Here is a 14,606-nt window from a genome sequence, read left to right as displayed (position 1 = left end):
CAAGAGGTGTTACATGATACTCAGATGCACGACTGCAGAGGTATTCAGTCGCCTATGAGCACGTCTGAGCAACTGCTGGTTAATGATGGGGCACCTAAAACTGATGGAAAACAGTACAGGAGTGTTCTTGGTAAGCTACAGTACCTTTCGTTTACTCGACCTGACATCACATATTCGGTAAACAAGCTTACTCAGTTTAACACCTCTCCTTCTGTACTTCACTGGAAGGCAGTTAAACGTATCCTTCGATACCTTAAAGAAACATCCCAGTATGGTATACGTATTTCTCCACAGCAAACAACGGCTCTCTGTGCCTATGCTGATGCTGATTGGGCAGGTGACATCAACGATCGCCGCTCGATCTCTGGGTACATCGTTTATCTAGGCGGGACGCCTATCTCCTGGTGTTCTCGTAAGCAACCTACCGTCTCCCGCTCCTCCACTGAGGCTGAGTATCGTGCCGTTGCTTCTGCCTTGTCTGAAACAAACTGGATCACTCACCTGCTCAAAGACCTTCATGTGTCCTTCTCTGCTGCTCCAGTAATACTTTGTGATAACCTTGGGGTCACCTACATTGCTGAGAATCCAGTACATCATACCAAAATGAAACACCTTGAGGTTGATCTTCACTTTGTTCGTAACCAAGTCCGCAGTGGATTGTTCCAAGTATTGCACGTCCATTCTGCTGATCAACTTGCAGATCCGCTCACCAAACCACTGTCCAAGCCAGCTTTCCAGCGAATGCTTCCCAAGTTAGGCGTTGTCTCTTCACGTCTAACTTGAGGGGGGCGTAATAGCACATGAGAATTACTGTTTTATTACTGCTGTAACTAATGTTTTACTGATGCTATACTTCTACTCAGAATTAACGTTAGATTAGGATTAGGATCCTTCAGTTAATTTAGGCATTAGTTTTGTATCAGCTGCTGCTTATCCAGTCCTATACTTTAGGAGTTAGTTTAGGACAATTAGTTTATTCCATCTGTATATAAACTCCATTGGAGTCTCATCAAATAATATATACTTTTTCCACTCTACTTCTCTGCACTTATAAATTCAAGTTAATCACTTCACTCTAGACAGAATAGTAAGGAGAGAAATGTAGGTCCAACTATTCAGATTGTTGCTAAAATTCATTCAACAATAGAATCCAAATCAATATCAATGGTGCTTACATCAAGCTTTAATTTAGTTGTGACTAAATCAAGCAGTGCATATATCTCATTTGATTTTTTGGATGGGATTTATCCTCTACTATAAACATGAATATCACCTCCCTCCTCAATGAAGCTGTACCCTGCTGCTTTTGTAATCTGGGAGGACTTCATCAGTTTCTTAGCACCTGCAACACCATCCCATCGACCAGCTCTTGCATAAATATTTGAGAGAATAACATAATTCCCAGGATTCCATGGTTCCAACACAGAAAGGAATTCGGCTGCTTTCTCAGCCAGTTCAACATTGCCATGGAAACTGCAGGCACCAAGCAGAGTTCCCCATATAACAGAATCAGGTCTTATTGGCATGCTTTGTATAAGACCATAAGCTTCTTGTAATTTCCCGGCCCGGCCTAAGAGATCAACCATACAGCCATGGTGTTCCAACTTTGGAGCTATGGAAAATCTTTGCTCCATCAAATTGAGGAGTTCCCAGCCCTTTGCTACCATGCCTCCATGTGTGCATGCTAAAATTGCTCCCACAAATGTTACATCATCAGGTGCATTCCTTGTCCCTGTGTCAGCAGTAGGACAATCACGTAAATTCCACTACAAAAGCTCATTCTTGCTGCTGTAATTTGATAGACACAATAACGACAAGGAAGAACGGAGAGAATATTTGCAAAGGCTTACCAGCATTTGGTTGAAAAGCTTTAGAGCCTCATCACCTTTTCCATGGACAGCTAACCCCATGATCATGGTATTCCAAGAACACAAGTTCCTCCTCCTACCAATCTCGTGAAGAGCAGTTGCATTGCCCTATCAATTCTACCACATTTCGTATACATTTCAAGCACAGCATTGCAAACAAACATATTCTTAAAGTATTCATTCACTCTTGCATAAGCTTCAATCTTCTTCCCAACCTCAAGCGCCCCAAGATTCGCACAAGCTGGAAGAACACTAGCAATTGTCACTTCATTCGGCTTTACCCTTCTGTCTTTCTCCATTTCCTTATAGACATCTAGTGCATCCCCATACTTCCCGTTTTGTGAATACCCTGAGATCATTGCAGTCCAGGAAATCACATTCCTTGAAGGCATAACTGAAAACAATTAAAAACTTTCTTCACATTTCCATTCTTGGCATACCCTGCAATCAAAGAGTTCCACGTCGGCACATCCTTCATTTCCATCTCATCGAAAGAGCTTTTCGCGCTAAAGACAACAACAACCATTTTAGCATACATGTCAACAAGTGCAGTTAAGGTATAACTATCAAATTCAAAACCCCATTTGATGAAATGGACATGGAACATTTGGCCTTGAATAGGGCCCGTTTTGGTGCAGGCGGCGAAGAGAAATGTGAAGGAGTGTGGATTCGGACAGCAGCTTTGACGGCGCATTTGGATGTATAGAGAAAAACACTGGCTTGGAATGCCATGTGAAGAATAAGCTTGAATGAGCTTGTTGTAAAGGAAAACAGTTGGTTTGGTAATATTGTCGAACACTTTGTGGGCGTATGGGATGTTCGGGATTTCAAGAGCTTGGTAATCAAGAAATGGGTAAAGTCAATGCCATTTCGGAGAGTGTGGACGTGTATTTGTTTCAGTTGGTTCATAAGAAATGTTTGATGCGTCAATGCACCATGCAAAAATCTACCTTATAAGATATTCTTTTGAATAATTGCTACTGCACCGTTTGTAATAAAGTGGACAATGAAAATAATAGGAAATCTACGTTATAAAGATTTAAATGGGGTTAAAAGTATGACATTTGTAAATCAGTAAAACTTGGAATTCCAAACAACTGCACTTTGTGCTTTGGATATGAAGCACTCCCAAGTGCAGCTTAGTGCAAAAATAGAATGAAAGTTGGACATGATGACTCGCTAAGGACAAATTAAATTATTAATGAACTATGTGGCATTCACACATGGTAACGCTTAATTATTTAATTATTTTTAGATGGGAGTATAAATGGAGAAACATGGTCAATGACAATTCATATAGCTGATGTTAACTTGTTTGAGATTGATGCATAGTTGTTTTGTTGTAGGCACAGACTAAAGGTTGTGGAAAATTGACTTTGATATAACGTCTCAATCCCAAGCGGAATTTGGAGTAAGACTATATGGCTTCTGACTGACCAACTCACTTAAGTTAATCTCTTCTTTAGATCCATAATTGTATTGTGAGGATTCAGTCAATAGACTAGTTTTACCATGATTTTCGACCTACGCAATCCCACGTCATTTATCAACTCGGGGTGAGCCCGATAATATGTTAACCCTGATACGGAGTGAAGTTTTAGAAACTGAATTTGATATAGCGAAATTTAGTTTGTAATGCTTATAACTAATAGCAACTTTTTGGAATGATCAAAAGATTTCTTCAGTTTTGGTTCACTAGTTCATGTAAAAGGGATATCCTGTTATAACTTCTAGTAATATACAACAACACCACACACAGTGGCCAGTGTAATCCCTAATATAGTTAGGCATATTTCTCTTATATTAGGAGTAAAAACTATTCATTCTTGCTATTCCTTCCGAGCACTGAATTCTTCAAGGTTATGGACTTGAATTGTTGTGTATGAGAGAAGAATTGAATTGCTAATCCAGAGAAGAGAAACATAAAGCATAGTATTGTTCAACTTGACGGAGAGGGGGTCCACTTTCTTCTGTATCTAAATCTATGTAGACACCCGAGAGATCTTCACAAGGCATGTTAAAAAATAAAAGAGTAAAGAGGCGGCGCAAGCGAAACAAAAAATTATGCTTTCATTTCTTTGTAATTGTTGGTTTTTTGAAAGAAAAGAATTACAGGAAAATAGAGAGGAAGAAAAATTTAAGAAGCTGAGAGTTGAATGCGGTAGAGTACAAGAAAGAAGAGAGCTTATGGTAATTTGAAGTTGAAAGTTCGATATATTTTCACGGCAATCTGAACTGATTTATAATAGAAAATACTAACTTGAAACCTAAAGATAAGCAGAAAATGCTGAAAATAACAAAGTCTAAAGACTAGGAAATACTATTTATTCAAAATGCAAATAGAAATCAACTCTAAATACTAGGGTCTAACTAGTTAGTGGGTAAAACTTAATAAATTACTGGGTAAAAAGATTTGAAGTTCTAAAGCAAATATTCAACCTCCTCTTGCTTTAGGGCACAAAATTTTGGTCTTCTGTCTTGGAATCTTCACACTCGATAACTAAAATTGACCTTGTGAATAAATCTGCAGATTCATCTTTGGACTTGTAGTGAATTAAATTCACTTTTCTACTTGGTTACAACTCTTGACAACTAAAAATTTCTGGCATGTTTTCCTGCTCCGTTTGCATCTTGACTTTAAGCTTGTCAATTTTATTTTCCTAAAACATGGACAATTCCTCCATTGCTTCAATTCTTTTTGGAACATTGAAAGCTTTTTTAAGCCTCGAGGTTCACGTTTTGCTTCTACTTTTCAATTGGAGTATCATCTTCAATTTTTTCGATTTTTCTGATCTTTTTGCTTGTTCTCGCAGAACATCTTCCATTGGATCAAATGAGAAAATTTTTGTCATCTTAATTTTTGAAATTTCTTTTCCGGCGACATTATGATGAAACAATGCTTATCCTCAAAGGATACTTTGAATCCTTTTTCTACCAATGACAAATACTCGACAATTCTGATCAATATTAGGTACATAAAGAACATTTGAAATTGTACATAAAGAGCATTTGAAATTGTCTTATTACTGAATTTGTTTTAATAATGACAGTTCCCTTTTCCTTGACAAGTCTGATCACCATTCTTAGATCCTAACTTTGGATATTTCGGTGGACTTTAACTCTTTGAATAAAGCTGGTTATAGTTGGTTGCAGCCCACAGCTATCGATCAACCAATTTTGTTGAAACCTTCTTTTGGATATACACTTTGCAACAAAAAGATGGAACGCCTTCTTCATTGTCGACACGTGCATCTGTATCATGGTTCTAAGATTTGTTTTTGCAAATCACTGCTTCATAACCAAGTTGATTGCATTTGTTGCCCTTTGCGTCTGGACTCTTCCAACATCTGAATGGTGGATGACCCATTTTGCCACAGTCTTTTGACAAGGTGGCTAACTTTTCAAATTTCTACCCCTTTGAGTTTGTGGTGAAATTTTGCTAAGGCTCGTGACCATACCATCTTGCACGATAAGCCTCAATTTGTTCCTGTGCACTGGAAAGAATTTAACAACTTTGCCAAGTAATCTTGGCCAGGATCTAGTGTGTTTTCAGGTAGTTATACATGCTTCATATCTTTGAACCTTTATTACAAGAATATTTTCAACAATTCTTGAATCTTTAAATTCAGTGTCTAGCAAGGATTGTTAACAATGCCAAGCAATGCTGTCCAGTGTACTCTTTGACGAGTCTCGGACTCTTTTCATTCTCTGCAACTGAACTCCTTATCTAATTTAATACTTACGTCCCTCGTATTCTTTCATCTCGTATTATGTTTCTTGAATAATCGAATTTCTTTTGGTGATGTGAGAGACATAATTCTCGTGAAAATAGGCATTTGAAAGCAGTGACAAACAAAGTTGCTTTCGCCTTGGACTTCTGGTTTTCTTTCCTTGTGACTCTTGATTTGGGCGGCGGGTGGGATTGTTTGCAGCGGATTGTTTCATTATCTCTTCTTACTTCCCAAAGATCAAGGGCCTCCAAATAGTTTTCATTCTAACGACCCATAATTGGTAATTTTCACCATCGAAAGCAGGAGGAGCCATTCGTGAAAAACTATTTTCGGAATCCATTTCTTTACTCACAAGTCCCTTAAGAAAAAAGGCTCCAGATACCAATTGTTGGTTTTTGAAAGAAAAGAATTACAGGAAAATAGAGGAAGAAGAATTTAACAATTAGAGTTGAATGCAATAGAGTATAAGAAAGAACGAAGGCTTATGAGCGGGAAGTTGAAAGTTTGATATATTTTACTTTTGATCTAAGGCTCTCAATTTATAATAGAAAATACTAGCTTCAGAAACCTAAAATAGCAAATGAAAATCTGAAAATAACAAATTAAGAAAAAAAATACTATTTATTCAAAGTTCAAATAGAAATCAACTCCTAAATACTATGTCTAAGTCTAACTAGTTATTTGGGTAAAACTTAATAAATTAGCAAATATTCAACAGTAATAATCTGAAGAGGTAACAGACCTTATAAATATAGTGAGATTCAAGCATGAGTGTAAAGCTAGCTGATGAACAGTTTTCTATAAGAATGATAGAAACGAAAAAATAATAAGATAGAGAGAGAGAGAGAAGACTGCCAGTTAGCGAGGATCCCGTCCTCCTAAGCTCACGACAACCAAGTGTAACAAGAAACAAAAGAATCAATAAGCTATTACTTTCATCAGTAAAGAATTCAGAATATATTACAGCTGAATCAATTGGCTACGACTTAAACGACTAAAGAATACATATTATACAAAAAGGGCATGAGCGACAACTCTGTCATGGGGAGGTCAGTGCAAATTGCTTGTTTCCCGCTGACACATAAATCAGGTTTTATCAAAGATAAAGAATCAAAACCTGAAGTATTTGATTGTTACTCAACCCCTATTCTTAAGAATGCAAAAAAATTCAAAAGAAAAAAAAATTATGTCGCCTGCGGTTCTTGAGTCTAACTGTCACCAATTTCTTCATCTACATGGACTGTGTGCCCGTAACGATCATGGTTCTGCCGTTAGAAAAAAGAGGACTGATCATGAAGCACATTCAACTGAGCAAGTACCTTTGCTGCTAAAGATTTGATGTTGCTAGTTCCTCGTTGTGTCAAGTCAACTAAAGGCATCTGAGCAGAGGATCCATACATCTGCTTGTATTCCAGCAACCAAAATTCTTTCTAATGAGTTCAGAACCTTTTGTTGCAGTTCGGGGGAAGGACTATCTAGTAGCTTTATCATTGACGGTATGGCATTTTCTTCAGCAAGAACTTTAGCACCACTTTGAAGTTTTCATCCTTAATTAAAGTCAATAAGGCATCTCAAGAAGCTTCACAGGCTCCAGGATCTGGATCCCCAAGAACCCTCACCAGAGGTCCCACTGCCCCAGCCTCTACCAAACAAAATGAAGTTTCCAGTGTGCATATCCCTCGGTGAACAGGGCAAAGTTCTGCCTTGTGAGTGAGAAGCACCATAACCCGTTACGCCTTGGGATTGGACGACTCAGTGTTTGTGAATTCTCTGAAAGCTGTGCAAGACAAACTGCAGCTCGTTTTTGTGTCAAGCTTGTTCCCAGGTCTAGCAGCCGCACCAAGCAGCTTGAACAAGGCCAGCCTACCCTCTGTGTTTGCTGGTTTATTGACAGTGAAATGACATAATGCCCCCAACAGCATTTTCTACCAACTGAAGCTTACAGGAACTCTTATGCTTTACCTCAGGAAGAAATCTGGAAAACACTGGAAGTCCTTCCGCTGCAAAAAGCCACTCAGAGACTTGGAGAGATTGGGGAAGGTTGGAGACGATCCCCATTGCACAAGCAATCTCTTCCTCGTCCTCAAGTCTTGATGATCTTAAGTAATATTTCAATGAACTTTTGGTCCACGTGCTCCTGGATCATAGCTTCATCACCATTTTCAATCAAGCAACAGAATAATTTGACTGCATCTGACCGAACATTTGAATTGCCATGCTCAAAAAATTGCACTAGCACTTGGACAGCTGAGCACTGTGGATGCAACATTATCAGTGTTGAGTGGGAATTTTTTTTTTTTAAAGCTAGACATAAAATACTTAAGGAGCTACCATCAACACCAAAGCTACCACTATTTTAATTGGGAAGCATAAAGATGCAGAAAACGTGTCAAGTGCAGAGCACAACTTACACGTTTAACATTTAGGAAGGTGCATAAGTGGGTTGTTTTAACTATATAATATTATGAAAAAGTAGAGAAGCAATTAATTTTTTAATTTAGGAAGTGGTCAGCTTTTGCATTATGAAAGTTTGCGAATGGGCCTTATTTTAGAACACATCATTCCATTCAAAGAAGGAGTCATCAAGACTTCCTAGTTCAACTTTTTGTGAGTGTAGGAACTAATTGCCGATATTCTTTTGATTGACAAAACTAAAAGAGAAGAACAGAAAACGATTTCACATTTTGTAGGTTCCGAGCTTTTGAAGGAAAATTTCCATAGATTTCATGAAATATTTGTGTAGAAATATCCAAAAATCCTTTAGCATCAAGGAGCTTGACAGCAGGAGCAATAAATAAAATCCTAAGAGGTGAATACCTGTGCCCCAGCTTTGCCTTGACACTAGCAGCAGATGGAGACTTGCACATGGCGCAGAAAGCCTGGAGAATGCTCTGCTGCACAGCTGGGCCATTCACGTTAACTAGGGAAAAGAGTTCATAAATGTCTTCATCAGCATCAAACAGTGAAACCTGTGTTTCAATGCTTGCTGAGAAGGCAAGTTTGTAATAGTGGCTGCTGCAAGTTCCCGCAGACTTTGGGAAGATGTGTGACGGTACAACGTATCAAACGTGGACGCATAACGCCTTTTCACAGTCATTTCCTGTCCATTCTTTGGTAAACTAGAGAGGTTTAGAAGGGCTTTCACACCTGCTTGTTTACTTCAATTTCACCATTTGACAACAAGGAAAGAGGGAATCTAGAACTCCCTCTTCAAACAGAGATGACTTATTGTGATCTGTCAACTCCATCTCTCCTAAGGTTTTTGCCATTCGGAACTTAACATCACTGGATCCTATTAGGTAAGGAAAAGAAGTGAGTAATGGTAATGATTTGAGTACTCATAACTAAGAAAATATTAGAGCGACTCTGATACAGAAGATGTTGAATGCATTTGAATTCTTTTGTCATCACTCCTATTAGTGGACATAACTGTACAATTTCTACATGTATTGGGAACTTTCAGCAACATTGTATTGAGAAAAAACAGATGCTGTTGACAAACTTGTAACTGATACCTTACTATTGTACAAAGAAACCGAGAATTCTTCTATGCTCAGTAACAAGTATGAAACATTCTGACCGGAAAAGAGTCAATGTAGCACAGATTACACATACATTTGTTAAAAGCAGGAGAACTACAATTTAAAATTGTCATGACAGGATATAAGAAGGCATTACAAACTCAATTTGTGCCAAGGAACAATTTGTCATACTACAATCTCAAATATCTACAGTGCTTGCTTAAAGGGCACAAGATCTACATAACAAATAATAATGCTATTGTTTTAATGCGGAAAGTTTTCTGGTGCCATCCTCCATTAAATTGGTTAGGTTTATCACAATATGTAAGGATCGAATTTAAACAAAAAAAAAACAACTGTTCTAATCAAGCTCCCAAATCTTGGTAATTAATGCCATGCAAACTGAGAAAGATTAAACAACAACGACAAAGTTAACTATTCTCAGGTGTCTGTATATTCAACAAGTTAGCTAAACCAAAAACTAGAAGCTACATCAGAAAAGTGTAGGTGTTCTTAGAGGTCAAAGAAGGTAATATGATTGAGAAACTAACCTGAAGAAAGACGTTGCAACAAGTACTTGAAATAGTTAGCCTTGGCCATCAGGATAACTTTTTGTCATCAGAAAATGAAATGTTCTCCAAAACGTCCCTTGCATCTTTGGCGGCTTTGTTGTCATCACAGCTTGACATAGTAACTAACAGAAGTATGCAACCTTGAACTTTCCCAATGGACTCTGAACTGATTTACAATTTGACAACTCCAGTAACAATGCTACTGCTGACTTCCTTTCACCAATGCGACGTCCAAGTGAGTGAACAATAGATTCCAATGCACTATCAGCTTCAGCAATTCTTTCCTGCAATACACCTCATGTGAGAGCCTTCACCAACTCTTTAAACTATCAAGTTTGCAGGTATGTGATATTATACTCTGAGAGTGATACTATTATACTCTGAGAGTGATACAAATAGGAGCAATTGATTTTGATCTTATTCCATATGCAAGTAATAAAAAATGACTTCATGCCCGTTTACTAACTAATGTTATTGGATGTCAAAAAAATAAATGAGCTCTTATTTGACATTGTATTGGACCTAATTCCAGTCTCTGCGAGAAGCATGACATTTCAACATCAGGCGTCTGAAACCATAAGTATATGTAGGAAAAATACAGAAAAGCAACAAGATCTAAATACCAAAAAAGCAGGGTTCAGGTCAAGGGAAATACACATACATACACGTGGAGAGTCATACTCTTCTCAAGGGTGTTAATTGAGCAGAGGGATTTGAACTACACAATTTTGCATTATCATATCAAACTTGACAGGATTTTTAGTATGGTAGATGTGATATTTTCCTGCATACACATCAGCTCAATGGGTGGCCTATGAAACTGTCAGATCTAGAATCATACAAAACTGTTAGAAAAAACGTATCACATTCCTAACAAAAAGCATGGGCTACAAATAATGAACCATCAAATTTCTACATGCTAATTTGCAAGCCCCAAAAATGCACTTTTTAACCTAAACGCAAATGAGATACTATATAGGTTCTCTCTCTCTCTAAAGAAAATAACTTGTCTAGATTTTCAAATGCATTTTCGGCAAAAATATGTCTAACATCAGCGATTAACTGGGAGAGATCCTCATTCGCTAGAAGTCTAGTACTGCAGTTAACTTAACTAACAGCCGTTTTTACTGTCAGTACCCTCTTGGGCTGCCATGATACTCAAATTTTTTTGCCCCAACCATGGTGACATTGTCGGATGAATATGAACAAAGTCAATATCTTTGGTCAGCTATTTTCACAAAACTTAAAATTAAGACTTGAACCTAGTGACAACTCTCAACATATCTTGTCTTCAAGTTCCATTTCCCAACAAGTTGAGAGTTTAATAATCTCACTACATATAGAAAGCAGAGATAAGGTGATCTTAGTAGGCCCTCAAAGTAAAGAGGACACATGAAAAACCTATAGTTTTCGAAAAGAATAAAAGTACCTTAGTATCATCACCATCCTTTGCTAGTACGCAGAGCACCTCAAGAACAAGATTCCTGATATCCTACTTTTCAAACCCGGTGGCTTGATTAGATTAGGAATATAGTCCTCCATAATAACCCATTCTCGATGTATTTTCTCCTCTGCTCACAAATATCCCTTAGCTGTTCCAGGCAATTGAGAACTTCTTCCTCCTTGGTGGACGATAGTTGCAATTTCAAAGGAAGCAATAGTGATCATTGTATTTCGGTCTTTCCATTCCTCAATTGGTTGTCGCGAGTTTTGTTCGGCCGCAACACATTGTATTGTTCAAAGGTGTAGATGTCATAGGACACAAATTTCCCTCTGCCAACCACTTCTCTATTGCACACCTTTCAAAAGTATTCACCCTGAAGGAGTCTCAACAGGATCAGTCATAACCTCACGAGTGATTGGGCAATAGAATGACAAAAGTGGTTCCAAAGGTTGATTGCCCAATGATTTCCGCTTTGTGAAGTACTTCTTTTTCTTTTTCCTGGCGAGATGTTGCAGCGTCCGCCCTTTCTAACAGAGCAATTATTTGGTCCATCTGCAACTTCAGCCTGATCTTTTTCACTTAACCGTGCATTATCTATTTCATTTTTTGAATTCTTCAAATTCTCTCCTTAAAGCTGAGCTTTCAGTTGAAACTCCAACAGCCTCCGCAATTGAAATGAACAATTTGTTGGCATAGGAGCGATCAACATTTCTCTGTTGCATACCTGACTCTATCTTCTCTAAAATCTCTTCTTCAGCTATAGCTGTTTTAAACTCCGCTGTACGCATACAATCGATCAGCTGGACAATCTCTTCCTTTATACCCGAAGAAATGTCAAGAGAAGCTAAAGGAATGCAACTTGCCATGGCTAATTTCCCTGGTGATATTTTCTATCCGCTTTGAAATAGACCGACAACTCAATAAAGGAGATAGACCTTGTTTTTCTTACTGCATTCTGAGATAAGTTACCTTGCCTCCACTGTCATCGGTTAAGAATTTCTATAACATTTTCCCAGGGTGTGGAATCATTAATGTTTTTTCCTATTGATCTCCCTTAAGAAAAGAACAATACGATTCAGATAAGCTGAAAGTTCTGCAAAACTCTTTTTTTCTCTATAAAGACATTCTTGGAAGTAAGTACTAACTCAATGATGCCCTCTATAGTTGAAGAGGAGTTCCGCAAACGGACAAAGAAGGACCCCCAATCATCTGGCACCATGCTTGACCACGAAAAACAGTCAAGGACCAGAATTGAGGCTGTATCCCATGTGAATCTGATCAATCTAGGAAGTCTACAGTCAATCTAGCAAGTAATAGTTCCACTGGAGGAAAAAGCCTTGACTTTGCTTCATCTTGCCTCAGAAACCTTCATTATAGTTTCCAAGTATCCAAATCAGAACAGCCACTTAAAGTTGAAAACACACACAAAATATTCTAGCCACATCTCAGGATTAAAAGTTAATGGGGTTGGATTTCATCTCAGAACTATATATATGCTTGTGAATTCAAAAGCAAGGCAGGCAAACTATCTTTTGGTTTTAGCTTGAAAACTCAAAGGCTGGAATTTTTGGTAAAAGTTTCTCAATTTTAAACCTTTTCAAGAACATGAAATACAAAATGCTAAAGATCAAGAAAAGAATTATAGGTTATGTTTATACATTCATCTGACAAAAATGAACAGAAACAGCAGCAAGGAGACTTGTCTAAGTCAACGAAAATCATAGTAAGAAGATGACCTGATTAAGGGTTACAAAGTCTTACGGCAAAGAACAGAAAATTTTGACAGCCCAACTCAAAGGATCAGAAGCTTTGTTGACTGTGCTCAGGTTACCTGAAAAAAACAAACGGAAAAATGGAGACCCAACTCAAGATACATAGGTATTTTTTAGAGTTACCAAGAAACCAAATGCTGGCGAAAATTCCAGGGAAGTTATAATAAGCACCATTAATAATTCACAGAAACATTGGCTTGAGGAAAAGCCACCAAGGATTGAACCGAACAAGCAGCTTAACTAACAAAGTATATGAGAAATTGCATTGAACATTCCAAGTGGTACAGTACATGACTTGGTAGTAGTAGTAGTAGTATTTTTGCATTGACTCGTTTTCTTAAAAATATTGTAATTGCTCTGATTGGGCAAGTTTCTGTAGGGCATCTTCCATATTTTTTTCTTTTTTGTTTCTAAATATCGAATTACATATCTAATTATTGCCTCTGTTTAAATTTATTTTGTTTACTTTTTCTTTTAATCTTGTTTAAAAAAAATATCTCTATTTTCTTTTTTGATAACTCTTCAATCTCGACTTTGATATGTCGTATTTTAAGAGCGGGATTATAGGATATTTTTGGTACGTTCGACATGTTTTATTTTAAGATTACAAAATTTAAAAATATTACATTATTTTTTAAACTACCTTGTATCGAAGTCAAAAATTAGAAAATAAATTGAAATAAAGGAAGCATTAATTTCTAATTACCGGAATTTTGACCTTTTCACGTCATGAAGTTACTGGAAATGCTTTGTTTGGACAGTGGACTCGTGTTGTTGACTTATGAAAGGGGGAAAAACATCGTATTGTGTGTCGTAGAGGCCGAAGGCCGCGGTCGTGTTTCACGGGGAAAAGCGCGTTCATGATTTGGCTTAGATTTCCTTTGGAAAATCTTTAATGTTCATCGGAATGGACGGTAGTTTCTCACCTTAGTTACTTTTGAGCATCTCTAGCCATCGAGAATAGAAAAATGGGACAATAACATATTATAACAAGTTGTATTATGTATTTAATTTTACGAGGGTTACAATCTTTAAAGAATTTGCAATTTTAGGAGTCCCTTACGAATCTTCTCTTCATAACTAAGGGGTCGTTTGATAGCTGATTTGGAGGTGAGTTATGCAGGTAGTAAATTCTATAAGTTATGAGAAAATTTATGTATTAATTTATGCAAGATAGAGGTGGAATAACTAAATCTTGCATAAAATAATACATAAATTCCCTCAAAACTAATCTTTATATTACTAATACATGCATAACTCTAATCAGCTACCAAACGACCCCTAAATTTAAGAGCCTTTCAACTTGACCTTAATTTGATGAAGTTAGGTTGATTCAAATGTCTGAAAGCTTGATCTCAAACTTGTATTAGCATCACAAACATTTTAATAGAATCGTCACGAACAAGGTGAGATTCAACTGTCGCAAAATAGATGGGTTGAACTCACAAGTTTGAATGTTCCTTTAAATCTTGGCTATTTCTTAATTTTGGAAATTTGTAATATTTATATAAAACGCTTGAAACTTATGGAGAAAAATACTTGAAGTATTTATTCTTCAGACCTCTCACTTGTGATTTCTAATGAACCTTTGAGCTTAAGCAGAACTCTGTGATTAGAACAAATTGTTTTTCTTTAATTTAATTGGTCCACAGATCAAGTAGATTGAACCAGTAATAAAATCACATCTAATTGGCCAAA

General features: G+C 37.2%; 2 pseudogenes; both read right to left on the bottom strand.

Annotated features, from left to right (window-relative positions):
* Window positions 1-1,133: 1,133 nt before the first annotated feature.
* On the bottom strand, window positions 1,134-2,869 carry LOC132063744 (pentatricopeptide repeat-containing protein At5g08510-like; annotated as a pseudogene).
* Window positions 2,870-6,499: 3,630 nt separating this feature from the next.
* On the bottom strand, window positions 6,500-12,355 carry LOC132062011 (U-box domain-containing protein 44-like; annotated as a pseudogene).
* Between the last annotated feature and the right edge of the window lie 2,251 nt (window positions 12,356-14,606).

Source organism: Lycium ferocissimum, chromosome 7 (assembly GCF_029784015.1).
Source record: "Lycium ferocissimum isolate CSIRO_LF1 chromosome 7, AGI_CSIRO_Lferr_CH_V1, whole genome shotgun sequence".
NCBI classification, from domain to species: Eukaryota; Viridiplantae; Streptophyta; class Magnoliopsida; order Solanales; family Solanaceae; genus Lycium; species Lycium ferocissimum.
Note: the sequence above shows the minus strand (reverse complement) of the source record. Positions and strands in the feature narration are given on the sequence as shown.